Here is a 27,411-nt window from a genome sequence, read left to right on the forward strand (position 1 = left end):
TACATATGTCAGGTATGGTGACTGTGCCTAAGAAAAGACAGAAAAACAGAACTTTGTTGTTCGAAGTGTGAGTATTTTTATTATTTATTATTTTTTTTTATACAAGTCAAGTTCTGTAGGATCAAACTGAGGAAGAAATCTCCAAGGACACGGAACTTGTCAGTACGTGGAATTACAACATAAAAGTAAAAACAGATAAAAATAAATGTTTATGAACACGAAAAAAATCAGTCCATGAGTTTAAGTAAACGCAACAAGTGTAAGCTCGGCAGAATAGAAGGAGTGACCCATGAGGAACCCTTCAGTTTCGATTTGAAAGAGCGTGGGTTACTGCTAAGATTTTTGAATTCGCGTGGTAGCTTATTGAAAATGGATGTAGCAGTATAACGCACACGTTTCTGCATAAGAGTTATGGAAGTCTGATCCTAATGCAGCTTCGATTTGTGCCGAGTATTAACTGACTGATAGCTGCTTATTCTCGGGAGTAAGCTAGTATTGTTAACCAAAAATAACAACAAGGAATATATATATTGAGAGGTCATGTCAAAATACCCAGACTCGTGAACGTGGGTTGACAAGAAGTTCGTGAACCTACACTAGTTATTGCCCGAGCCGCCTATTTCTGAGACAAAAATATCCTTTTCGAATGGGAAGAGTTACACCAAAATATAATGCCATATGACATAAGCGAATGAAAATAAGCAAAGTAGGCTAGTTTTCGTGTCGAATAATCACTTACTTCAGATACCGTTCGAATAGTAAAAGAGGTAGCATTAAGTCTCCGAACAAGATCCTGAATGTGGGCTTTCCACGACAGTTGATTATCTATGTAAACACCTAGAAAGTTTCACTAACATATGCCGATTCTGTAAAATTAAGAGTGAGGTTTTCTTGAATTATGTGTTAGAAACTGTAAAAACTGAGTCTTACTGTGATTTAGTGTTAGTTTAATTTCTACAAGCCATGAACTTAGGTCATGAACTGCACTATTTGAAACCGAGCCAGTGTTGCACACAACATTCTTTACTACCGAGCTAGTGTCATCAGAAAACAGAAATATTTTATTGTTACCTGTAATACTAAAGGAAATATCATTTATATAAATAGGGAAGAGGAGTGGACCCAACACTGATCCCTGGAGCACCACCCACTTGACCATACCCCACTCAAACCTCACATTACAGCCATTATCAACATTGTGAATAATGGCCTTTTGCTGTCTGTTGCTAAAGTAAGAGATGAACCAATTCTGAGGTATTCCCCATATTTCGTAATGGTCCAGCTTCTGGAGCAATATTTTGTGATCAACACAATGAAATGCCTTAGTTAAATGATAAAAATATGCCAGGCGGTTGAAACCTTTGTTTAACCCACCCAGTACCTCATAGAGAAAAGACGATATAGTATTTTCAGCTGTTAAACGACTTCTAAAGCCGAACTGTACATTTGATCAAGTGATATAAACTTGTCAATTATCCTTAGGTACACAGCTTTTTCAATAACCATAGCAAACACTGATGGCATAGAAATAGGTCTAAAATTATCTGCATTATCCCTTTATCTCTTTTTGTAAAGCGGCTTTACTACTGAGTACTTTAATCGTTCAGGAAATTGACCATTCCTAAGGGAAAATTAAAAATATGGTTAAATACAGGGCTTACACGTGCACCACAGTACTTAAATATTCTATAGGCACTCCATCATATCCATGTGAGTCCTTAGTCTTCAGTGATTTAATTACTGGCTCAATCTCCCTCTTGACTAGATCACAGACAAGTATATCAGACATCAATCTTGGAAAGGCATTTGCCAAGAAAGTTATATGATTGCCTGTAGAAACTAAATTTTTATTTAATTCACCAGCAATGCTCAGAAAATGATTGTTAAGTACTCAACATATATCTATTTTATCAGTAACAGAAATATTTTTACTGTGAACTTACTTTATATCGTCAACCTTGTGCTGCTGACCAGACACTTCCTTAACAACTGACCATATGGTTTTAATTTTAACCTGTGAATTAGCTATTCTGTTTGTATACCACATACTCTTTGCCTTCCCAATAACATTTTTAAGCACCTTAAAATACTGTTCGTAATGGGCTACTGTAGCTTGATTGCGACTACTTCTAACATTTTGATGTAATTTACACTTTGTTCTACGTGATACCCTTATGCAACTAGTCAGCCACCCAGAATGCCTATTACTGCCACAATCCCGTTTAGAACGTTCTAATGGAAAGCAACTCTCAAAGAGCATGAGAAATGTGTTAAGGAAAGCATTATTTTTTCATCTGTGTTATCGGAACTATAAACATCCGGTGACTCTTGTTCCTTGACAAGGTTTCAAAAACTCTTTATTGCTGTTGGATTAACTTTCCTACATAGTTTGCAATTAAATGTGACAATTGTTTGAGCACTAAAGCATTTTAGTGTTAAAATTTCTGCATCATGGTCTGAAAGGCCATTCACCCTTTAAGTAACATAATGACAATCTAGTAATGAAGAATGACTAAAAATATTGTGTATGGTTGCACCCTAGTTGGAAAAAAACACAGTATCCATCAGATCATATGAATTTATGAGATCGACCAATGTTCTTCTTCTTGCACAGTCATATACAAAATTTATACTGAAGTCTCCACATATAACTAATTTGTGGTACTTCCTACAAAGTGAATCAAGAACCCTCACTATCTTGAGCAAAAATGCTCTGAATTCAGAGTTAGGGGACCTACAAACAATAACAATTAGAAGTTTACTTTCACTAAATGCCACTGCCCCTGCACAAAATTCAAATATCTGTTCAGTGCAGTGCCATGATGCGTCTATGGACTCAAATGGAAAACTGTTTTTTACATATATAGCCACTACCCCATCCCGCAATGAACTCTTATAAAAACAGTCAGCCAATCTGTATCCTGATAAAGGAAGCCTCTAAATTGTCAAACTATTTAAGTGGTGCTCTGATATACCAATTATTTAAAGAGTCAACATCTATAAGGAGTTCACTAACTTTATCTCTAGCACCTCTAATATTTTGATGAAATATGCTAATTCTTTCTCTACTTCGAAACATTATATCCTCTGGAGGTGAGCCCTTAGTTAGAGGGACTTCCTTTAAGAAGGTATACCTATCAGCTGACTTCAATCTGAGATACGTGCATCACTAACACCAACTACTACAGGAATATTTCCATGAGTGATCCCACCACTACCACCCATTACACTGCCACCTATAAGCCTTGCCATCCTCCCAATCCCATACCTACCGAGGTGCAGGTCATGGCTAGTGAATCCCAATCAACTGATGGACCACACTGACACCACTGAGATGTGACCCTTGCCCTCTACCATCAGCGCCATCCCCAGCCCCATGTCAACGCACCTGACATCCGCATTAAGATGAGGCCCATCATGAAACAGTTGCATGAAATGGACATTAGTGAGACCAGTTTGAGTAGCTATACTTACCAAGTCACCATGTACATCATATTCCTCGTCCCTATCAAGACTGTTCCCTGCTCCACCCAATATTAGTACCTGAACCTCCCTCGTAAAATTCCTGCATAACTCCCCTATGATGTCAGTCACTTTAGCCAACCCCGCACTAGGCTTCAGAATGCTGGTGACCTGGTACTCACTCCACAACACTTCCTGCAACTGCTGGCCCACACCTCAACCGTGCAGACCACCTTGTAGCAGAAGCTCCTTTTTTCTGTTAGACTCTGCAACTGATCCAGGCCCCCTAACTGCTGAGGACTGCTGCATGTTCCCTACATCCAAAGCCACACGAGGCTCCCCTCCTCTCATCTCTGACAGTTGGTCAAATCTATGGCAAATACGCAACGTATATCTGTCTGAATACCTCCTATTCCTAGCTGCCCTCTTGCCAACTGCCAGTTCCTATTCCCCACCACCCTACACCCTCCTCAACCTATCTAGTTTCTCCTTTGCGCGTTGTAACTGCACCTGAAGGGCACAGACCTTACGCTCCTGCTCCTCTATCAACTTATTTCAATTACAGATCCTGCATTCCCAGGAGAGGATGTCGCTAGAATGCCCACCGGCTTCCCCAGTGCGTTCCCCCCAATGAATATACTTTGAACAGATCCTACACAGTAACCCACTATTTACATACCTAAGACAGAGCCCACCCTTCTCACTCATGGTAAAATTTTTCAAGTACTTAAAAACTATACATCTACGTTAGCAAAGTTCAGTTACACCAGTAGAAGTATTTAAAGAACTAACAACAGCGGTCTCGAAATTCTCTGTCTACTAAGAAAGCAACTGCTTATATTAATACTACTACTACACCAGAGCTAATACCGGTACCAACAAAACTTCACAAAATTATACGCTAAAACCTAAAATTCAATCTTCCACTGGAAGTTAAGACGCGGAATGAAACTTTTACTGTTAATATATCACTAGAAACAATAAGAAATGTCAGTTGAAAACTAAAGCAAAAAATTTACAAACTATGTAGTCAAAATGTATGGAGCAGGCGATTTGTATCTGCGGAGATTATGCTGATTTGTAGGTATAATGTTGGTGCTGAGCTAATTGATCTCAAAAGACCTTTTATTTTCTTTTTCTGATTTGTAATTGGAATATAATATCATTATGTTAATTAATCAAAGAATCTGTAATTATGTTCCAATTTTGTATGGAAAAATATTAAACTTCTGAAAACTGTACTTTTTCTGAGAAAATATAGATACTTCATTAAATCGTCTCAAAAAAGGTTCTGTGCCTTAAACGTAGTATTTTACTTACTCATCCTGTTTAATAGACATCGTTATTAAAATCCCAAGTAAAAAAGTACTTAATACACGATTATAGAATCAAAAATTCGTCATCAAAGTTTCGGGTATCCCATACTCACCACATAGTTGGCGTAACAATTTCTCACCTCATTCACGACGGGTTAACAATCTGCAGCAGGACACAGTGTCGAACGTAATTCGACATGGCTACTCCCGCGACCAAGCAGCCAGTCCGCCTTCGGGGTTGTAACGGCTTGGACGTGCCTAGCATGAAATTTATTTACATCCGTGAGGGTTTACATAGCGGCGTATTGCTTACTCTGGATTAAGATGGCTCTTTCCTACCCCAAGGCGACAACAAGTTCACGTCCGCCAAACAATCGATTTCGAACATATCATGTGCAATGTGGTGAAGTTAGATCCACGGGAATTAACAGGAATTCAGCTGTCCATCGCGTCAGCGTAATATATGTCAAATATGTAGACGAAGCAGCGTCCGACAGACTCATTCGTCGATCTACCGACGGTTATAATTTTCGCCACACAGACGGGAACGTGGGTATGGTTTCAATGATACAGGCCGGTCTCGGACTTAGAACGGTAGTGTATTCGAACTGCGGACATGGCAATCGAAGCATTTCGCCCTTATGGCACGACCCTTAATCATTCTGCGGAGGAATGGACCAGCTTCGAGACGCATTTCGTTCTCAATGGTGTGTGCAAAATAAAAATTGAACTTCGTAAACTCACATCATCTTACGTGTTAATAGGAGGTTGTTGCGCCAATGTAATTCACGATGCTCAACCGAAGACGTGCTCTGGCTGCTGGCAGAAAGGTTACGTCCGAACTGAGTATCTTCAGTGACGTCTAGTATGGTTTACCTAGGGACATCCAGCATCGGCCACAGCAGATGACGTCACTGCCTATGACGTACGTGGAAACACTCCGGAACGATGTGGGTAACGTGCATGACAGGACGTTGCTTATCGAGTAGGAGTATTGTCCTCGATCCCACATCGTCGACGCCGCAGAGGAAGTTGTCGCATCCTCAGCCAAATGCCTTACAACAGATAACGAGTCACGGTTCTCCCATGCTCCCTTCGAGCCCATCTTCAGATAAGGAAGCGGATCCCTCTGCTTTTGCAAAGGGCGACTGCGAAACCAGTGCTCGCTGAAGAAGCGAAAGAAGCTGCGTCTGTTAACAGAAGACGGGCAGCTCAACCGAAGTGTTGACCAAGATAGTGGGAATTATCACGATTCGTATCCACCTACTGGCAAGGACGATTTCCCACCCAGTTTATGTTTGCTACAAACAGCAGTGGAGCCACAACCTCAAGGAGAGGCGATGGAGACAACTATGCGAAAGAGTATCATCCCATCACCCAGTGATAGAGACGGACGCCCGTAATCACCGAGCGTCTCCATCAGTTCATTCGCACATTGGGCAGAAGAAATGGACCAAACGGATGATATGCTGGAGGTGGGAGTTCAGTAACTGAATCCCTGTCAATGAAGCGGTGTCGTATGGTCCAGGTCCAGGGAAAATGCTCCGTTGCAAGCCTATTCGTTGGTGTGTAACGTTCTAGCAGTTCACAGCCGACACTATGTCCCACGTCTACCGTAACATCAACGTATTAGCACCCCAGTAAAGATTTAAATGCTGCGATATATGCTATGGGCAGCAGGCGTCGACATAGTCCTTCTGCAGGGCGTAAGAAACGACGCCCCTACAGAGTTTTATGGTCATGACGTGTGTCTTTCAACGGGCACCGATGGTAGCTGTGGTACAGCCATATGTTAGGAGAATAGTGGCGGAAGATATGGAATAATTGACATCGACCCTTTAGCCTTTAGCGTAGGGGATGTGAATATTTATCGGCCGTCTGACTCGACGAAGAGACACGAACGCACGACCTTTTACACAGATGGAGTGACGCCACTCTTCCGAGGTAGTCAGGAGAATTACATTTTAGGCAGCGACGATAACTGCTCTCTGCTACCCGAGAACAAATGCCCACACTTCGTCCTCTCGCCAGCGTTACAAACGCTGGTCTGGGTCCTTGTCCTGATTGATGTCTGGAAAATGAAGCACCGCGACAGCCGTGGATAAACTACCTTACGAGCCTTTCGGCCAGTTGACTTGACAGTGTATATGGCCGGCAGAGACTAACCACGGCAACGACTGATGCTGAAGTGGGGCCTATGGCTCCTACAGACCACCAGGCTTACATGTGCACCATCGCTCAGCCAAGACAAAAGGCATGGCACAGCAGTGGTCCATGGAAGCTAAATGTTACTCATCTGCAGGAAGAAAACTGTTACCGGGAAGTAGAACACACATACCGTGAACGTCAAATGCGTGAATGCACGTACTATTCAACTCTTAAATAGTGGCTCTGCTGTGTCAAAGCAGCTTTACGCAGAAAGTCCAAACAGTATGGCCAAAATGAGTCACCTTGACGACGGGTGATTACCGTATTTTATTTCACAGACCTACGTGATCTGGAGACGCAACCACCGTCTCCTCACCGTCAGTGGGATGGTTCAACGTATCAAAGCACGTCTGCTGTGTCTTACGGCGGTGGAAGTGAAGGGAGTTAAAAGTATGAGCGAGGATGCTCGAAGTCATTATACCTTACAGTGAGAGAAAGGCGGCAGCGGCGACATACACTTATACGGGACGTCTAAATGGCCGAAGGATGGCGGGCCACGTTGCAGAAGAATATTGCACGCGCTCTCACAACTAGAGCAACTTCTGTGCAGAAGACCACCTGGACAGAGTAGGACTCGCAGACGTTCTTCGAGAACTGCCAGCAGTCGAACATTCCATTTAAGTGGACGACCTTACGGCTGAAATGACAATAGACGTCCTGCACGGAGCTGCTAAGTGTGGTGCGTTAAAGAAATCTCCTGTACTTGACGAACTCCCTGTTGAATTCTACCACTCCTCTGATGGAACCGACTCGGATGCAAACGTGCAAGGGACACTTAACACATACCTTACAGGTCCATTTCGGGGTCACAGAGGGCATAGTGATACCCATTCCAAATGCAACGGGTAGTCATAGACCACGAGACTACCGATCTTTGACATTACTGAACGCAGATTACAATATCTCTGAACGTATCCTTCTTGCCCGCCTTCAAGCGGTGGTAAAGCACATGATCTATTCCGATTAAACGTTTCACGGTGCGAAGAGCAACTTACACACAGCGCTAGGGGCTTACAGTGATGTCGTAGCACTGATCTCAGCACGCGGGTTACGAGGAGCCCTGGCATCAGTGGGTTTCGATCACCGAGTGGACGGAGTGTTTCTATGCGCGGTCATGGAACGGTTGGGGATGCCACTCATGTTTGTAGACACGACTTGATTCGCGGCCTCCACTCTTAAGTTTTGGTGGATTTTTTTTTTTTTTTTTTTTTTTTTTTTTTTTTTTTTTTTTTTGTCATCAGTCACGTATGATGTGACCCGCCACGAATTCCACTCCTAAGCCAACCTCTTGATCTCAGAGTAGCACTTGCAAACCTGTGTTCTCAATTATTAGCTGGATGTATTTGCATCTCTATCTTCCTCTACAGTTTTTGCCCTCTACAGCTCCCTCTAGTACCGTGGAAGTCATACCATGATACTTTAACAGACCTATCATTCTGCCCCTTATTCTAGTCAGTGTTTTCCACATATTCCTTTCCTCTCCGATTCTACGCAGAACGTCCTCATTACTTACTTTATCAGCCCACCTAATTTTCAACATTCTCCTGTAGCACAAAATCTCTAATGATTGGATTCTCTTCTGTTCCGGTTTTCCCACAGTCCATGTTTCACTACCATACAATGCTGTGCTCCAAAAGTACATTCTCAGAAGCTCAGATTAGGGCCTATGTTTGATACTAGTACACTTCTCTTGGCCAGTAATGACCATTTTGCTAGTGCTAGTCTGCTTTTGATGTCCTGCTTGTCCACCCGACAATGGTTATTTAGATGCCTAGGTATCAGAATTCCTTGACTTCATTTACGTCCTCACCGTCAATTCTGATGTTTAGCTTCTCGCAGTTCTCATTTCCGCTACTTCTCATTACTTTCGTCTTTCTTCGATTTACTCTCAGTCCATATTCTGTACTCATTACATTGTTCATTCCACTAAGCATATCTTGTAATTCTTTTCACTTTCAGTCAGGATAGCAATGTGATCATTGATATCTTTTCACCTACAATTATTATTCCACTCCAGAATCTTTGTGTTATTTTCATCTTTGCTTCTTCAATGTACAAACTGAATAGTAAATGGGAAAGACCACATTACTGTCTTACTTTTTAATCCGAGCACTTCCTTCTTAGTCGTCCAGTCTTATTATTTTCTCTTGGCTCTTGTACATGTTGTATATTATCCATCTCTACCTATAGCTTACCCCTATTTTTCTCAGAATTTCGAACACCTTGTATCATTTTATATTGTCCAACGCTTTTTCCAGGTCGACAAATCCTATGAACGTGTCTTTATTTTTCTTTACTCTCGCTTCCCTCACAAACCGCAACGTCAGAATTGCCTCTCTGATGCCTTTACCTTATCTAAAGCCAAAGCGATAGTCACCTAGCACATACTCAATTTTCTTTTCCATTCTTCTGCATCTTATTCTTGTCAGCAACTTGGATGCATGAGCTACACTCCTGGAAATTGAAATAAGAACACCGTGAATTCATTGTCCCAGGAAGGGGAAACTTTATTGACACATTCCTGGGGTCAGATACATCACATGATCACACTGACAGAACCACAGGCACATAGACACAGGCAACAGAGCATGCACAATGTCGGCACTAGTTCAGTGTATATTCACCTTTCGCAGCAATGCAAGCTGCTATTCTCCCATGAAGACGATCGTAGAGATGCTGGATGTAGTCCTGTGGAACGGCTTGCCATGCCATTTCCACCTGGCGCCTCAGTTGGACCAGCGTTCGTGCTGGACGTGCAGACCGCGTGAGACGACGCTTCATCCAGTCCCAAACATGCTCAATGGGGGACAAATCCGGAGATCTTGCTGACCAGGGTAGTTGACTTACACCTTCTAGAGCACGTTGGGTGGCACGGGATACATGCGGACGTGCATTGTTCTGTTGGAACAGCAAGTTCCCTTGCCGGTCTAGGAATGGTAGAACGATGGGTTCGATGACGGTTTGGATGTACCGTGCACTATTCAGTGTCCCCTCGACGATCACCAGTGGTGTACGGCCAGTGTAGGAGATCGCTCCCCACACCATGATGCCGGGTGTTGGTCCTGTGTGCCTCGGTCGTATGCAGTCCTGATTGTGGCGCTCACCTGCACGGCGCCAAACACGCATACGACCATCATTGGCACCAAGGCAGAAGAGACTCTCATCGCTGATGACGACACGTCTCCATTCGTCCCTCCATTCACGCCTGTCGCGACACCACTGGAGGCGGGTTCAAAAAATGGTTCAAATGGCTCTGAGCACTATGGGACTCAACATCTTAGGTCATAAGTCCCCTAGAACTTAGAACTACTTAAACCTAACTAACCTAAGGACATCACACACACCCATGCCCGAGGCAGGATTCGAACCTGCGACCGTAGCAGTCCCGCGGTTCCGGACTGCAGCGCCAGAACCGCTAGACCACCGCGGCCGGAACTGGAGGCGGGCTGCACGATGTTGGGGCGTGAGCGGAAGACGGCCTAACGGTGTGCGGGACCGTAGCCCAGCTTCATGGAGACGATTGCGAATGGTCCTCGCCTATACCCCAGGAGCAACTGTGTCTCTAATTTGCTGGGAAGTGGCGGTGCGGTCCCCTACGACACTGCGTAGGATCCTACGGTCTTGGCGTGCATCCTTGCGTCGCTGCGGTCCGGTCCCAGGTCGACGGGCACGTGCACCTTCCGCCGACCACTGGCGACAACATCGATGTACTGTGGAGACCTCACGCCCCACGTGTTGAGCAATTCGGCGGTACATCCACCCGGCCTCCCGCATGCCCACTATACGCCCTCGCTCAAAGTCCGTCAACTGCACATACGGTTCACGTCCACGCTGTCGCGGCATGCTACCAGTGTTAAAGACTGCGATGGAGCTCCGTATGCCACGGCAAACTGGCTGACACTGACGGCGGCGGTGCAGAAATGCTGCGCAGCTAGCGCCATTCGACGGCCAACACCGCTGTGCCGTGCGTGTGTATGGTGGGTCTGACACACCGGTGTCAATGTGTTCTTCTTTCCATTTCCAGGAGTGTATGAAGCTGATGGTGGAATAATTCTCGAACTTGTCAGCTCTTGCAATCTTCGGAATCGTGTGGATGATAGTTCTCCGAAAGTCAGGCGGTGTATTGCCAGATTCGTACATTCTACATACTAACGTGAACAGCCATTTTGTTGCCACTTCCCCTAATGATTTTAGAAATTTTGACGTTATCTATCCCTTCTATTTATTTGACTCAAAGTCCTCCAAAACTGCCCTAAATTCTGATTCTATTACTATATGCCCTACGTCTTCTAAATCTACTCCTATTTCTTCTTCTATCACACCAGACTAATCTACTTTCGCGCCAACCGGAGAAACGTCGTGTACTGGATAAAGGAGCTGGCGGTATTATCTGTAACGTGACGATGAAAAGGATCACTTGGACTTGTAGTACATACAGCAAGAGCAACATATGTTTTTGCGGTTACCCATAAAATATAGAACATGTTTTTGCAATTGACTAGCTGGGGTCTTCCCGATAGCCGAAGTGAAGTGAGAAAATAGTTCATGTTGTAGGACTTTACGTTCATGCCTTATGTACTCAGCGCACTGTACATCATTTTAAGTTACCGAGAGGACAATCTGAATACAAGCAACTGAGTCGCTGCAGCGTCCCATTTTGTTCTATTAATAACTTCGTTACATCTAGAAGGCGTTGGGAGCCGTTTTACTTTTGGATGTGTTGAATGGCGCTTGAGTTTCTTTACGGTGTGTTATTTTTCATCTGGAAATCGGAAAAAAACTTAAATAAATAAAAAACTTAAATAAATAAAAAAATCATTCCGTTGACCACATACCCAGGAACGGAAGAGAGAACACATAGTGCCCAAACCTCGGGGTTCCGACCCCTGCTCACACTGCCTCCGGCAACCCACGTCCTAATCCCTTACAATACCAGTGAAAAGAAAACGGGGTGTGGGCAGAGTTTTCTATTAGTAGCGGGAACCTCAAATATTCAAATGTGTGTGAATTCCTGAGGGGCCAAACTGCTTAGGTCATCGGTACCTAGACTTACAAACTACTCTGTTGTTGTTGTGGTCCTCAGTCCTGAGACTGGTTTTTTGCAGCTCTCCATGCTACTCTATCCTATGCAAGCTTCTTCATCTCCCAGTACCTACTGCAGCCTACATTCTTCTGAATTTGCTTAGTGCATTCATCTCTTTGTCTCCCTCTACGACTTTTACCCTCCAGGCTGCCCTCCAATACCAAATTGGTGATCCCTTGATACCCCAGTACATGTCCTACCAACCAGTCCCTTCTTCTAGTCAAGTTGTGCCACAAATTCCTCTTCTCCCCAATTCTATTCAGTACCTCCTCATTAGTTATGTGACCTACCCATCTAATCATCAGCATTCTTCTGTAGCACCACATTTCGAAAGCTTCTATTCTCTTCTTGTCCAAACTATTTATCGTCCATGTTTCACTTCCATACGTGGCTACGTTCCATAAAAATACTTTCAGAAACGACTTCCTGACACTTAAATCTAAACTCGATATTAACAAATATCTCTTATTCAGAAACGCTTTCCTTGGCATTGCCAGTCTACATTTTATATCCTTTCTACTTCGACCATCATCAGTTATTTTGTTCCCCAAATAGGAAAATTTCTTTACTACTTTAAGTGTCTCATTTTCTAATCTAATTCCCTCAGCATCACCTGACTTAATTCGACTACATTCTATTATCCTCGTTTTGCTTTTGTTGATATTCATCTTATACCCTCCTTTCAAGACACTGTCCATTCCGTTCAACTGCTTTTCCAAGTCCTTTGCTGTCTCTGACAGAATTACAATGGCATCGGCGAACCTCAAAGTTTTTACTTGTTCTCCATGGATTTTAATACCTACTCCGAATTTTTCTTTTGTTTCCTACACTGCTTGCTTAATATACAGATTGAAAAACATCGGAGATAGGCTAAAAGCCTGTCTCACTACCTTCCCAACCACTGCTTCCTGTTTTCTGTACAAATTGTAAATAGCCTTTCGCTCCCTTTATTTTACCCCTGCCACCTTCAGAATTTGAAAGAGAATCTTTAGTCAACATTGTCAAAAGCTATCTCTAAGTCTACAAATGCTAGAAACGTAGGTTTGCCTTTCCTTAATCTTTCTTCAAAGGTAAGTCGTAGGGTCAGTATTGCCTCACGTGTTCCAACGTTTCTACGGAAACCAAACTAATCTTCCCCGAGGTCGGCTTCTACTAGTTTTTCCATTTGTCTGTAGAGAATTCGCGTTAGTATTTTGCAGCTGTGACTTACTAAACTGATAGTTCGGTAATTTTCAAATCTGTCAACACCTGCTTTCTTTGGAATTGGAATTATTATATTCTTCTTGAAGTCTGAGGGAATTTCGCCTGTCTCATACACCTCGCTCACCAGGTGGTAGAGTTTTGTCAGGACTGGCTCTCCCAAGGCTGTCCTATCGACTCAGGTCTTTCAGTGCTCTGTGAAACTCTTCACGCAGTATCATATCTCCCATTTCATCTTCATCTACACCCTCTTCCATTTCCATAATATTGTCCTCAAGTACATCGCCCTTTTATAGACTCTCTATATACTCCTTCCACCTTTCTGCTTTCCCTTCTTTGCTTAGAACTGGGTTTCCATCTGAGCTCTTGATATTCATGGAAGTGGTTCTCTTTTCAGCAAAGGTCTCTTTAATTTTCCTGTAAGCAGTATCTATCTTACCCCTCGTGAGATAAGCCTCTACATCCTTGCATTTGTCCTCTAGCCATCTCTGCTTAGCCTTTTTGCACTCCCTGTCGATCACATTTTTTAGACGTTTGTATTCCTTTTTGCCTGCTTCACTTACTGCATTTTTGTATTTTCTCCTTTCATCAATTAGATTCAGTATCTCTTCTGTTACCCAAGGATTTCTACAAGCCCTCGTCTTTTTACCTACTCGATCCTCTGCTGCCTTCACTATTTCATTCCGCAAAGCTACCCATTCTTCTTCTACTGTATTTCTTTCCCCCATTCCTGTAAATTGTTCCCTTATGCTCTCCCTGAAACTCTGTACAACCTCTGGTTCTTTCAGTTTATCCAGGCTCACTTAAACTAACCTACGCTAACAACAACACACACACCCATGCCCGATGGAGGACTCGAAACTCCTGCGGGAGGGGCCGCACAGTCCGTGACATGACGCCTCCAACCGCACGGCCACTACGCGCGGATAATGGAATCCTCCGGTGTCCCGATTTCTAAGCCAGCTACTGCTTTAATTGAATAAAATATGAGCAACAATAGCGGCCGAATACCCTGTATAAGGAGTCACTCTCGTTTGAACAACAGCCGTATCAAAGCAAACAGAAAAGCCGGTGGCGCCACCGCTTCCGCTTAAACGTAAACCTTGGAAGGAACGTCTCTGCTGCTGCTCTGCATCAAGCGCTCGTTTCCACGCACAGCTCAGATGGTATCAGAAGCGGTGGCGCCACCGGCGAACACAGTGACACCGTCTGAGACAGCAGCACGTAATCGCCGACCAATCAGAAGCCGAACAATCAGAAGCCGTCTTCGGGCTATATAGAGGCTACCATAGCAGCAGTGGAGACAGTCAGCTCCTGACGATGACGATGGAGGTAATCGTCGAAAGCTCGAGATTTTATCTAGAACTGACGCGGCAAGAATACCGAGAATATTTTATACATAAGTGCCGCCGCGATAAACTTCGTTCTCATATTAAGTTCCTCTACGGGGAGGACATCGCACGCCAGGTTCGTCAACTGGAGAAGCTGCGCGTCAAATATGCACAGTTGCGGAGTAATTTGGCATTTCTGCAACGCTGTCGCGATAAGGAGATTGTGCCTAAGTTTGCTGTGGTTTAAACACCATATCAAGTCGGTTGGAATGAAGAATATATTACAGAAGACAAGTCGGGCGATCGTCAGAGAAAGATTACGACACACAAGATACGAACTGGATCTTAATGCACGAAGCTTATACAGTTGCCATCTTTTGTTATCTACAGTTCTCTCGCCGTTTGACTGGGAGTGGGTCGATATGACGACGGCTGCTCATCAAAGAGCTCATCTTAGCAATACATCTGCTAGACAAGTAAAGAAATTTGAGCGTCTTGTAGCTGTGCAAAGATCAGAGTCAGCGCATGAAACAGCACGCACTGTCGTCAACTTGTCGGGCAAGAACCTGGACAAAGGAGCCATCTCGGCCCTTAATAAAGGTTTGAACTTCGCTCCTACACCACGTACTATACCCATCGTGGATCTTATCAGTGGAGTAGAACAGGCTGTGCGGCATCTTGCACAGGACGACGCCGACGAAGTGAGACTTGTTACCAGTCGCTTTTTGGCCTCAGCTAAGCCTCCCAGGTCTAATATCAGTAGAGAGGAGAGGGAGGGCCTCCGTTTACTTCAGAAGGATGAAGATCTTGTCATATTACCAGCTGACAAAGGAAATACCACCGTGGTCCTTAATACTACCGAATATCATAGAAAAATGACTTCACTGTTGGAGGACAGTACGTATAAGTGTCTTAAACGGGACCCAACTTTGACGTACAGCAGAAAAACCATGAAGTTACTGAAGAATTCCGGGCTTCCAGACGATATTACAAAAAATCTCAGAGTCCGAGCTCCTCGACCGCCCAGGTTGTACGGACTACCGAAGCTCCATAAGGATAATGTTCCCATGAGACCTATTGTCAGTGCAATTGGTTCTCCTACTTATAAGCTGGCCAAATACTTAACAAAGTTGATGACTCCTATAGTTGGCCGGTGTGAACATCACATCAAAAACTCCCAGATGTTCATTGAGAAAATCAAAGATATTAGAGTTGGTCCAAATGACATTTTAGTCAGCCTGGATGTGGTGTCGCTGTTCACAAAAGTTCCTGTGGAGGACACTTTGAAAAATGCTGGCGGATCTTTTTCCTCCTGAAACTATAAAGTTGTTCCGGCACGTGATGACGACCACCTACTTCTTGTATGGTAATAAATTTTATGAAATGACAGACGGTGTGGCAATGGGCTCTCCGTTGTCTCCATCACTGGCTAACTTTTTTATGGAGAATTTTGAAGAACGTGCACTAAATTCGGCTCCCCTCCGTCCATCCTTATTTTATCGTTACGTTGACGATACATTTATGATCTGGCCACACGGCGAAGAAGCTCTTAAAGAATTCATTGAACACATGAACAGCATCCATTCGAACATCCAGTTAACTGTCGAGATGGAGAAGGAAGGGAAACTGCCTTTCTTAGACGTTTTAGTACAACGACACACGGACGGGCGTCTTGGCCACTCTGTATATCGTAAGCCGACGCATACCGATTTATACCTGAACGCACAGAGTTTCCATCACCCTGCTCAGAAGAGAGCCGTTTTGAACACGTTGGTATATAGAGCCAAAACTGTTTCTGACAAGGACCACTTAAGGTTCGAGATTAATCACCTAAAGAACGTGTTCCGAAAGAACGGCTATGGTGCACGCGATATAAAGGCGGCGTTCTCCAAAAAGAAGGAAACGTGATAATGCTGCAACCTCACAGGATGAAACACCGATTGCGGTTCTTTCTTTTTGTGGCGCAATTTCCAGCAAAATAGGAAGAGTCCTGCGTAGACGTGGTATTAGACCGATTTTTCGTCCTCCTAAGAAAATTAAGGAGATGATGCGCCCTGTTAAGGACAATCTCGACCTCAGGGACCCCGGTGTTTATAATATACCCTGTGAGTGTGGAAGCAATTATATAGGTCAGACTATTCGTACCGTTTCCGACCGCTGTGCAGAACACCAACGCCATATTAAAAATAGAGAGCTTGAGAAATCAGCAATTGCGGAGCACAGCCTCACGAACAAACACAAAATATTGTTCGATGAAACTAAAATTCTGTCCCATGCCTCCACATACTGGGATTCTGTTATTAAGGAGGCTGTTGAAATAAGAATGAGCCAAAAGAACTTTAACCGCGATAGCGGATACCATCTGAGCTGTGCGTGGAAACGAGCGCTTGATGCAGAGAAGCAGCAAAGACGTTCATTCCAAGGTTTACGTTTAAACGGAAGCGGTGGCGCCACCGGCGAACACAGTGACACCGTCTGAGACAGCAGCACGTAATCGCCGACCAATCAGAAGCCGACCAATCAGAAGCCGTCTTCGGGCTATATAGAGGCTACCATAGCAGCAGTGGAGACAGTCAGCTCCTGACGATGACGATGGAGGTAATCGTCGAAAGCTCGAGATTTTATCTAGAACTGACGCGGCAAGAATACCGAGAATATTTTATACATAAGTGCCGCCGCGATAAACTTCGTTCTCACAAAGAAGATATACTGTCAGCCTAATATAGGGTAATATCAACAGCAATAGGAAATTGTAGAAATGGAGTAGGATTTCTTACGTATAGGAGAATAAGGCAGAGAATCAGCTATTGTGATCATTCCAGTGAAAGGCTTGCTTTCATCAGAATCGATGGCACAAATAGTTCTGCTCATGTCAGAAACAGGAGTTGAAAAGACAGAACTGAATGAGAATACTGAACCGGTAATCCAGTATGTAAAAGGACATGACGATCCTATAGTGATAGTGGTTTGAAACGCTACTGTAGGGGAAGGAATGTAACACGAGTTACAGGAGAATATGAGCTTGACTGTAGGAATTAGGGAGGGAAAATACTATTTAAGATCTGCATAAAATATTAGTTGAGAATGGCGATTACACTCCCGAAAAATCGGAAGAGGATGTGTACTTGGAAAAGGTCTCGAGATGCGGGAAGACTCCACATGGATCATGCTCAAGATTCCGAAATCCGATACTGAAATGGAAGGTGTGCTCAGGAATAGTTATGAGGTCTGATGATAACTTAGTAATGGTAATGAACAAACTGAAGTTCAGGAGACGTGCTTGGTAGTCCAAAGAAGTTGGTTACAAATCCTGAGAAATGATGACATTTGTCTGAAATCCTCTGAGGGTACGCACGCTATGATTATGAATATAACGCTGGGCAGTTTACAGTAGAGTTGAAGAGGAATGGACATTTCTAAAAAGAGCAATTACAGAATTTATGTAGGCAAAAATACATGCAAGGATAACAACTGCGATGAAACCTTGGGTAACAGAAGATATTTTTCAGTTGATCAATGAGAGAATGAGGTAAAACAATATTAAAAAAAATATAGGAATACAGAAACATAAGCGTATCGTTGGCAAGCCAAGGCAAAATGCTACGAAGAAGATGCGAAGAATCTGAGAAATAAATGGACACCGGAAGGACTGATACAGCTTATAGACAAGTCAAAACCTTCAGTGACATGGAAAGGAAGGGAGTCCACATTTAGACGGCAATGAGAATTCCACTGTTAAGTACAGAAGAGAGAGCCAATTCGTGGAAAAGACTACAACGCATGCTTCAACGAGGAGGAGAACTTGTCTGATAATGTGACTGAAACCACTGGCGGAATTGACAACCAAGGGACTATTCGTGGCCGGCCGGAGTGGCTGAGCGGTTTTCGGCGCTACAGTCTGGAACCGCGCGACCGCTACGGTCGCAGGTTCGAATCCTGCCTCGGGCATGGATGTGTGTGATGTCCTTACGTTAGTTAGGTTTAAGTAGTTCTAAGTTCTAGGGGACTGATGAGCTTAGAATTTAAGTCCCATAGTGCTCAGAGCCATTTGAACCATTTGACTATTCATGTTGCTGGGTAGAATCTATGAGGCTGGAGTTATACCATCAGACTTTCGGAAAAACATGTGAAACACGGTCCCCAAGACTGCAAGGGCAGATACGTTTGAGAACAATCTCACAATCTGTTTAATGAGTTGTGCATTGCGGGCTTTCAAATGAAAATAAATGGTGGCTCTCAACTACGTACCCTCAGATTCAGAGTTGAAATATTAAAAGTTTTGGCTGATTTCGTTGTCTAGGGAGTTGCCGCATTACAAGCCAAATACAGCTGAGTCAACAGTATACACTGAAACGTCCCCTTAGAAAAATTTGTATACGAGACTGTGCTTAAACTGACACACAATATTTTTTAGCGCAACGCAATCTGACTTTCAAAAATGCCTACAAAAGAATGGCCTTGACTAACATTAATCTATACCTTTCACAAATCACTTACTCACAAAAATCTTCATTACTCGAACTACTGCAATACAGCGAGCGCCACTACTGCCAGCTAAATAAAAGATTCAAACTACGGAAGGCACTAACTACTGATAGGCATAGTTAGCAAATGAAAGATTTTAATAGAGAACAAACAATGTATTTACCTTAATAGTGTTGAAAAAGCATAATATACATAGCATTTCATAATATCCATTCAGTACTCAAAAATCCGCCATCTCATTTCCCACATCCACCACTGCTGGCGGCTCACGTCCAACTGCGCAACGCTACGCGCTGTTCACATCCAGCTGCCGCTGCCCAACACTACAATGGCAGACAACAATGCAAACTAGCCACAGGCTGCACACAGCACAGCCAGTGATTTTCATATAGAGAGCTACGTAACGTTGCCAATAAGAAAACATAAACAGGCTACTTACATAGCCCCCATGCTCACCACAAAAAATTTTACAAATTTTTCTGGGCAGTGGCCAATACAGATTTGAAAAAATTTTTCATAATTACAATAACAAAGAAATCAAATGCACACACTTATCGATACAATGTTAGTCAAAAGTTAAAATTTTCTCACAGACCATAAAGACAGTCCTGATCATTCATCATAATAGTAATTACAGTTTTTGTTTTTCACAAAGTCTCATTAGTAAAAGAAATTGCACACAGAAGTAGTGGATTTCCATGCAGTTTTGAAGAAGTAGTGACGTCCTTCCAATGGAAAGACAATGCTGACTCTTGACATGCAGACAGGTAATGGGCCACAACAGAGCAAACCCACAGCAGAGTCATTCGACGTTTTGAAGAAGATTGGTAGGTAGGTCATCACAGTGCAGACCCACTGTAGTCCTGGTAGAGATAGTGGTATTGGTGGGCCACCAGAGGTGCACACCCACTGCAGTCCCTGTAGAAATTGTGGACAGGCCCACTGTAGTCCTGGTAGAGATTGTGGTGTTGGTGGGTCATCAGAGATGCAGACCCACTGTAGTCCTTGTAGAGATGGCCAGCAGCCATCTGTTGTGACTGTGCGGGTGCACAATCACCATTGAAGAGCCTTGCAGTTAATATAATAAGTCCATAACCACCACTTGTGCACGCACAAAGTGTTTGGAATTGTCCTTATAAGTCTTGCAGACAATATAGCAAGTCCATAAACCACCACTCGTCCACTCAAGAAATTTTTTGGAATTGTCCTTAGAACCAGCAATGCTGTTATCCAGTCCCTTGCTGAATTAGTAACACACGTGCAAACACTAACAGTCACAACTTCTCAGATTTTGTGCATTACTGTGACCAACAGAAATATGTGCAGTGAAATGAATGCTTACAAGTTACTTAATTTGATTATGCAAACTAGCCACAGGCTGCACACAGCACAGCCAGTGATTTTCATATAGAGCGCTACGTAACGTTGCCAATAAGAAAACATAAACAGCCTACTTACAACACTTGAATCGAATGGTCGAATGTTCCTAACAATCGGCAGTTGCGAATTTTGAATGTAACATAGAAATTTATAAATGAAAGATTGCAATTAAATAAAATCTGCAGGTACTATTTTAACGACTTTAAATGATGAGTACGATAGAAGAAATAACTTTAAGAATGCCATTTATTACTGCAAAACACTTATTGGTTTCGATGGTCCACCAATTAAATAAAATTTAAGTTAAATAACAGGGAAACAATACATTTCTACTTCACATGATTACTTATGTGCAGCAACGTAGCTCACGAGATATTCACTTCCAAATGCATACTACGTCTTCACTGCGGAAGCCACGGAAATCTTACAAGTGCACAAGTCGGCACTACGAAATATTTGTATCTCCCGTGACCATGGCAAACTGCTCAACACTCTCCAAGTATTTCCTGCGACCGTCTGTTGCGCCTACGCGTCCAGCACTCTTCGTCTCCTATGTGCACCCAATCCTCGTTCCCCACTTCCATACCGTCTCTCCATTGACTTCAGTAGTCACCTGCTGTAGTAACAAGCGCTTTGATTGGCTAGAACGCTACCGCCATGTCTCCAGGCCAACGCACACACACAAACATATTGAAACATATACAAAATACTGTATTTACATTTCAATAACTTGATATTAAATAAATATTCCTACGGCTGGACCATAAACACGCTGTATAACATATTATTAAATACATAAACAGATTAAATAGATATATATCAGTAGAACAGAAACGAAAGTATGCCAGTAGCCTAATGTCTGTGTGCTTTCTAAAACACAGTAAATACTTGACCAATTTCTTCATGAATGTCGGATATAAACAAAGACATAGGCAAATAAATATATTTATAAGCATCCTCCTACCTTTTTCCGTGTAACTGTGGAGTACTTATGACCTGACCGATCAATATTAATTGGCCACTTTGACCTCCAATAACTCATGTGACTATTCATATTACATGCCTGTAATTCATACCAATTTAGGTTTACACTAATAGCTTTCTGAACACACGTCGATCGACAAAATTGGATGAACTGTTTAGATTTTGGCAATTCGTTGCTGCGTGTTACTTGTATAATTTACAGTCAGATACTAAACTTTAAACTAATAAAGATATTGAAAATCTGACTACACCATCAAAATCGACGTGCAAATAATGGTAATGTACATGTTTCTTTTTAAGGTATCACGAGTCCTCTGCCTATTATTAATTTCTACATGAACTGTGAAATGTCTGCCATTATGGTTTCACAAAGTCCGCCATCTTTGGCACTCCTGGCATACAAATCTCCTTTATAGAGATTCCTCAGCACAACGTCAGCATGGAATTCCCAGCCATGCTGTCAGCCTAAACCATGCTACCCCTCTTGCTCCAGCTAATGATTGGCACCACGCATTTGCTGACGATCCCCGGCTTGGCGAGCGGCCGTGCGGGCACACTAGCTCCGAACTTAAAATATTTTCAGGGCGCCACAACTTGCCCGTTACCTCACAACATTCAAGCTGCTGTGAGGAATAATATACATTGTAATGGAAGTGGAGGATCTGTTAGGTCACGATCAGCTTGGTTTATGGAAAGTTAAGGGCACCGGAGTGAAGCTCTGATGGTGCAACAGATAATGGAAAGATGACCTAAAAATACGAGTACTGAGACATTTTCATAGGACTTGTTGACATGGAAAAAGTTTCCGACAACATGAAATAGTGCAAGCTGTTCGTAATTATGTGAAAAATCGGAATAATCTATAAGCTGAGATGGCCGACACGCTTTATTTATTAAAACGAAGTGGGGTGAAATAATAAAGGTAAGTGAACAATGAAGTTCTCGGATTAAAAAGCATGTATGACGGCTATGTAACCTTCCGCCCCAACTGTTACATCTATACATCGTCGTACCTGTGACTGAGGTAAGACAGGCTTAAGAGAGGTATTAAGAATAAGGTAGAAAGGATAGCAATAATAAGATTTTTTGATGACATTGCTATCCTCTCTGAAAGAGAAGAAGTATTACAAAACGTGTGGAATGAAATGTACAGCCTAATGAGTACATAATAGTGACTGAGAAACAGTCTAAAAACATGAAGTACATAAGGATTATCAGAAATGAGTGTTAGTGGTAACCTGAACATCAAAATTGGTGACCATGAGGTAGATGTAGATAAGGAATTCTGTTTCCATCTATGTGAAGTAGCCCATGACGGACGAAGCAATGAGGGCATAGAAGGCCTGTCTAACATAGACAAAGGTCATTTCTGGCAAAAGAAAGTCTATTGGTGTCAAACAGAGGCCATAATATGAGGAAGAAATTTCTCAAAATATACATTTGAAACGCAGCATTATATGGTGATGAATCATGGACTGTCCGAAAACCGGAACAGGAGATACTCGAAGCTTTCGAGATGTGGTGCTACAGGAGTCTGTTGAAAATTAGGTAGACCGATAAAAGAAGGAATGAGGAGATCCTCTGCAGAATCGGCGAAGAATGGAACGCATGGAAAACACTGCCAAGAGGGATGATAGGATATGTGTTAAGACAACAAAATATAACTTCCATGGAGCTAGAGGGAGCTGTAGAGTGTAAAAATTGGTGTAAGCCAAAGGTTGAAATACATCCAAAAATTAATTGAGGATGTAGTGTGCAAGCTCTGTTCTAAGATGAAGAGTTGGCACATCAGAGTAATTCGTGGTGGGGCGCACCAAATCGTCGACAGAGCGATCGATGACCGCCGCCCCCCCCCCCCCTCCTACCACTCTCCCCGCCCCACAGCCATACACAAAAGTCATAGTACGGCAATGTATTCTGCCAATCGCCATGGAGTAAAAGTAGTTGGCAATCTAAACTTCCGTTAGAAACGCCTTAAACTTATTATTAGTAACAAAACGTTTTATGGATACGAGCAAGATACTGAAAATATATATTCCCGAATATGATCTGTAATTAAATGGAACAAATAAGTATGATAAACCTGATGTAGATCGTTAAAATTTACAGTACTGTTTCCATCAAGCTATTGATCTGAATATGGGATATGCTTTTTATGAGAGCAAGTTAATGACGAATAAATATGCTTCGCTGTAGCAGCTATAATTCCCATTTCTGTGAAAAAGGTCTTGGAGGACATCTTCAATTCAGACAGCTACTAATTCGAATTACACACCTTATAATTCTGAATGCCCTGTGTGACTGGAATTCTTATGACGCTATAAAAGGGGAATATTGTAAATATGCCAAATAATCTTTTTATATGTTCTGATGCTGACAGTATCAGCTTTGCTACCAGATAAGTAGGCTTTCATTAGTTCTGTGGCATGTTTCTCCCAAATGATATCTTTTTCAGTTTGTAATGCCAACAATGTAATACTTACAGCCTCTTCTATTTTCTTATCATCATACTTTCAGTACACTCTCGGAGAAAAGCTGCGTATTACGCGTCCTTTCGAAGCCTAATCAAGAAGACATAACTAGACATCAGTCATCAAAGTACATCAAACTTGCATCAACTGCTCACGTAAAAGTATAATACATTTCATGTTTATCGCTATGTTTATCATCTGCAAAGGAACTTAACATAACTTCAAGGCCATCAATACATCTAAAAAGCAGGGGAGTCCTAAGATGGAAGCTTTTCGGACACCATCAATAATTAGTTCCCTTTAGGATGATTATACCTTAATACAGTCATCTTTTGAAATGAAAGCATGTATTTACCCGTAAAAAGAAAAATTACAGCCATTGTGACACAGTTATGGTGAAATAAAGATAATCGTATTTATTTGAAAGCATATTGTGATTTACTACTTCGAGGTAAACGCACTTGACAAACGACTGAGTGTGCTAGTAGCCTGGGGTTTACTGTGTACTGCATAAAGCACATTTATAAACAGTTTTCTCAACATCTTAACCCTTTAGAAATTCAGACTGTTTCTGACAGTATATTACACATAGTTTGTTATTAAGCCGCTCATACAGTTCTTAACATTGAAATAAATCCAAGTGGATGAAACTTTGATAGTACTCACTTTTCTCCTTTCGTACATATAGTCCTAAATATAGCAAATTTCAAACCAACCTCGCTTGTTGCAAAATTATTCAAGCCAGTGTACAGTCTCTGTTGCAATTGTGTAATTTTCGGAAAATCTTCATCCAATCATCCACACGATTCCGATGATTGCAAGAGTCGACAAGCGCCAGCCACAATTACTGCACAATTACGTTATTAGCTCATGCACTCTAGATGTTGACAAGAATAGTATACACGAAGAATGGGAGAGATAATTGTGGATCTCTTGCATGGTGATCAGTTTGGCGTCACCAAAGAAAAAGGGACCAAAGAGGCAGTTCTGACGTTTTTGTTGATACTGAAAGAAAAACTGACGAAAAATCATGACACTTTCATAGGATTTTTCGACTTACAAAAAGCCTTAGACAATGTGAAATGGTGCAGGATATTATAAATTCTGAGAAAAATAGGACAAGATGTAGAGAAAAGAAGGGTAATACGCAATCTGTACAAGAGCTAAGAGGGAACGATAATAGTGGATGACAAACAACGAAGTGATTGCATTAAAAAGCGTGTAAGCCAGGGATTTGGTATTCGCCCTTACTTTCAGCCTATAAATGGAAGAGGCAAGGACAGAATAAAGAAAGTTTCAATAATTAAATTCAAGGTGATAAGATATCAATGATAAGATTAGTTGATGATATTGCAAAACTCGGTAAAATTGTCAAAAAATATTACAGGAAATTTTTAATGGAATCAACTGTCTAATGATTATAGAATACAGATAGAAAATAAATCGAATAAAGACGAAGGTAAGCCGGCTGTTGTGACCGAGTGGTTCTAGGCGCTTCAGTCCGGAACCGCGCTGATGCTGCGGTCGCAGATTCTAATCCAGCCTCGGGCATGAATTTGTGCGATGTCTTTAGGTTAGTTAGGTTTAGGTAGTTCTAAGACTAGGGGACTGATGACCTCAGATGTTAAGTTCCACAATGCTTAGAGCCATTTCAACCATCTGAAAGACGAAGGTAATAAGAAATAGATGAAATGAGAATATCGAAAAAATTTACATCAGAATTGTTGATCACAAAGTATATGATGTGAAACATTTCTGCTATTTAGACAGCTTAATCACCCACGACGTACGGAGCAAGGAGGACATAAAAAGCAAAGTAGCACCGGCAAAAATGGCATTCCTAGTCAAGAGAAGTCTGCTATGGTTTAGTCGGCCTAAGTTGATCCCTGACAGTTGCAGTAAGCTGGTCACAGCAGCTTTGCGATCCTACCTACACCAACAATTTAAATCGATTTTGTAAACGTCTCTATGGCAACACCTCAGTGGTGTCACAGCTTTGTAGGCAGCTGCTGTTTTCCCCTCCAGCCGTTAGCGTTTCGCAGTTGAAAGTTGGTATAAGCTCTACGAGCTGTTAGGGATCTAGTCACTCCGTCTCGACTATGGTATCGAACATAGGCATTAATCTGAGGATGACATTTCTGGAAATGTACGTTTGGAGCACGGCATTGTAAGGACAGTGGCTAAACCGGAACATAAGAGAATCAAAGCTTTTGAGATGGGGGGTTACAAAAGAATGTTGAAAATTAGGTGGCCTGATAAGGTAAAGAATGAGAAAGTTCTCCACAGAGTCGCGAGGAAAAGAATATTGGGAAAAACTGACAAGTTGGAGAGTCAAGATGAAAAGACATCCGTTAAGACACCAAAGAATTATTTCTCTGACACTAGAAGGAGTCGTAAAGGGTGAAAACGGGAGAGGAAGGCTGAGACTGGAATAGATTCAGCAAATAAATGAGGATATAGGTTCCAAGTGCTACTCTGAAATGAAAAGGTTGGCATAGGGGAGAGATTCTGACGGGCTGCATCAAACTAGTCAGAAGACAGGTGAGAATAAAAAATAAGTGTCTACCTAAGTTGTTCTACGAACAATCTAAAAATAATTTTTGGACTTTGCTGAATTATTAATCACAACCTGTTAAAATGAGCATAGTTATCCCCGAAGGAAATAGTTTTGTGACACTATTTGAGTAATCCAGTGCTGCTAACTCACGCAATATGCACTAATCGTTAGATGTGCTTTTGTTGCTTTGATTAATGTTTCTGAATTCTCAGTCTACGTAATTGTATGGTTGTATTTGCTTTAGTTTGTTAATACGCCTAAAAAAACCTATGTTAATTCACTGGTGTGAATCTAAGCTTTGATCTCGTATGCTGACCCTTAACACGCTCGTACGGACGGAAATACAAGAAGTGACGAAACAAAGTGTGCCATTCACTAGACCTGAAATGTGGTGCAGAGGTTGAGAGCGCTAAGAAGAGCCCTTCAAAGTATGTCCAAAACGAGTTTAAATACCGAGGGATGATTTCTGCTAAGCTAATGTTACTAATTTTCTGACGCGAGCAAATAATATTTAGCATTTATGGCTCCCGAAGTGTCACACATAGCTTATTTTATAGTAACTATAGACCTTTCAGTGGCACTGGAAAGAGCCTTCGAAAGAAAATTAAAAGACATAATATATGTGAAACATGATCAATTAGTAACAAGAAAACAGTGCCGCATACCAGTGCCCCGTCTACTGGAAGAGAGATCCAACAAACTTGTACTGCATCACACTGAAACACATACGAGTCAGATAAGATATTTGTGTTTACCAATGTGCACCGTCTGTCGCAGTGTTCACACCACTTACTCGTAAAAATCTTGACTCGATCGAAATGCAAACAGCCGTTCAAAACGTAAATATGGCTTTTGTTAATGGAGTATGACCACAGACGGTTAAAGCAGTGGAGCTGTTGTATGCTGAAAGGTAGTTTGATTGTATCAACACATA

The sequence above is a fragment of the Schistocerca cancellata genome, chromosome 3 (genome assembly GCF_023864275.1).
Source record: "Schistocerca cancellata isolate TAMUIC-IGC-003103 chromosome 3, iqSchCanc2.1, whole genome shotgun sequence".
In the NCBI taxonomy this organism is placed as follows: Eukaryota; Metazoa; Arthropoda; class Insecta; order Orthoptera; family Acrididae; genus Schistocerca; species Schistocerca cancellata.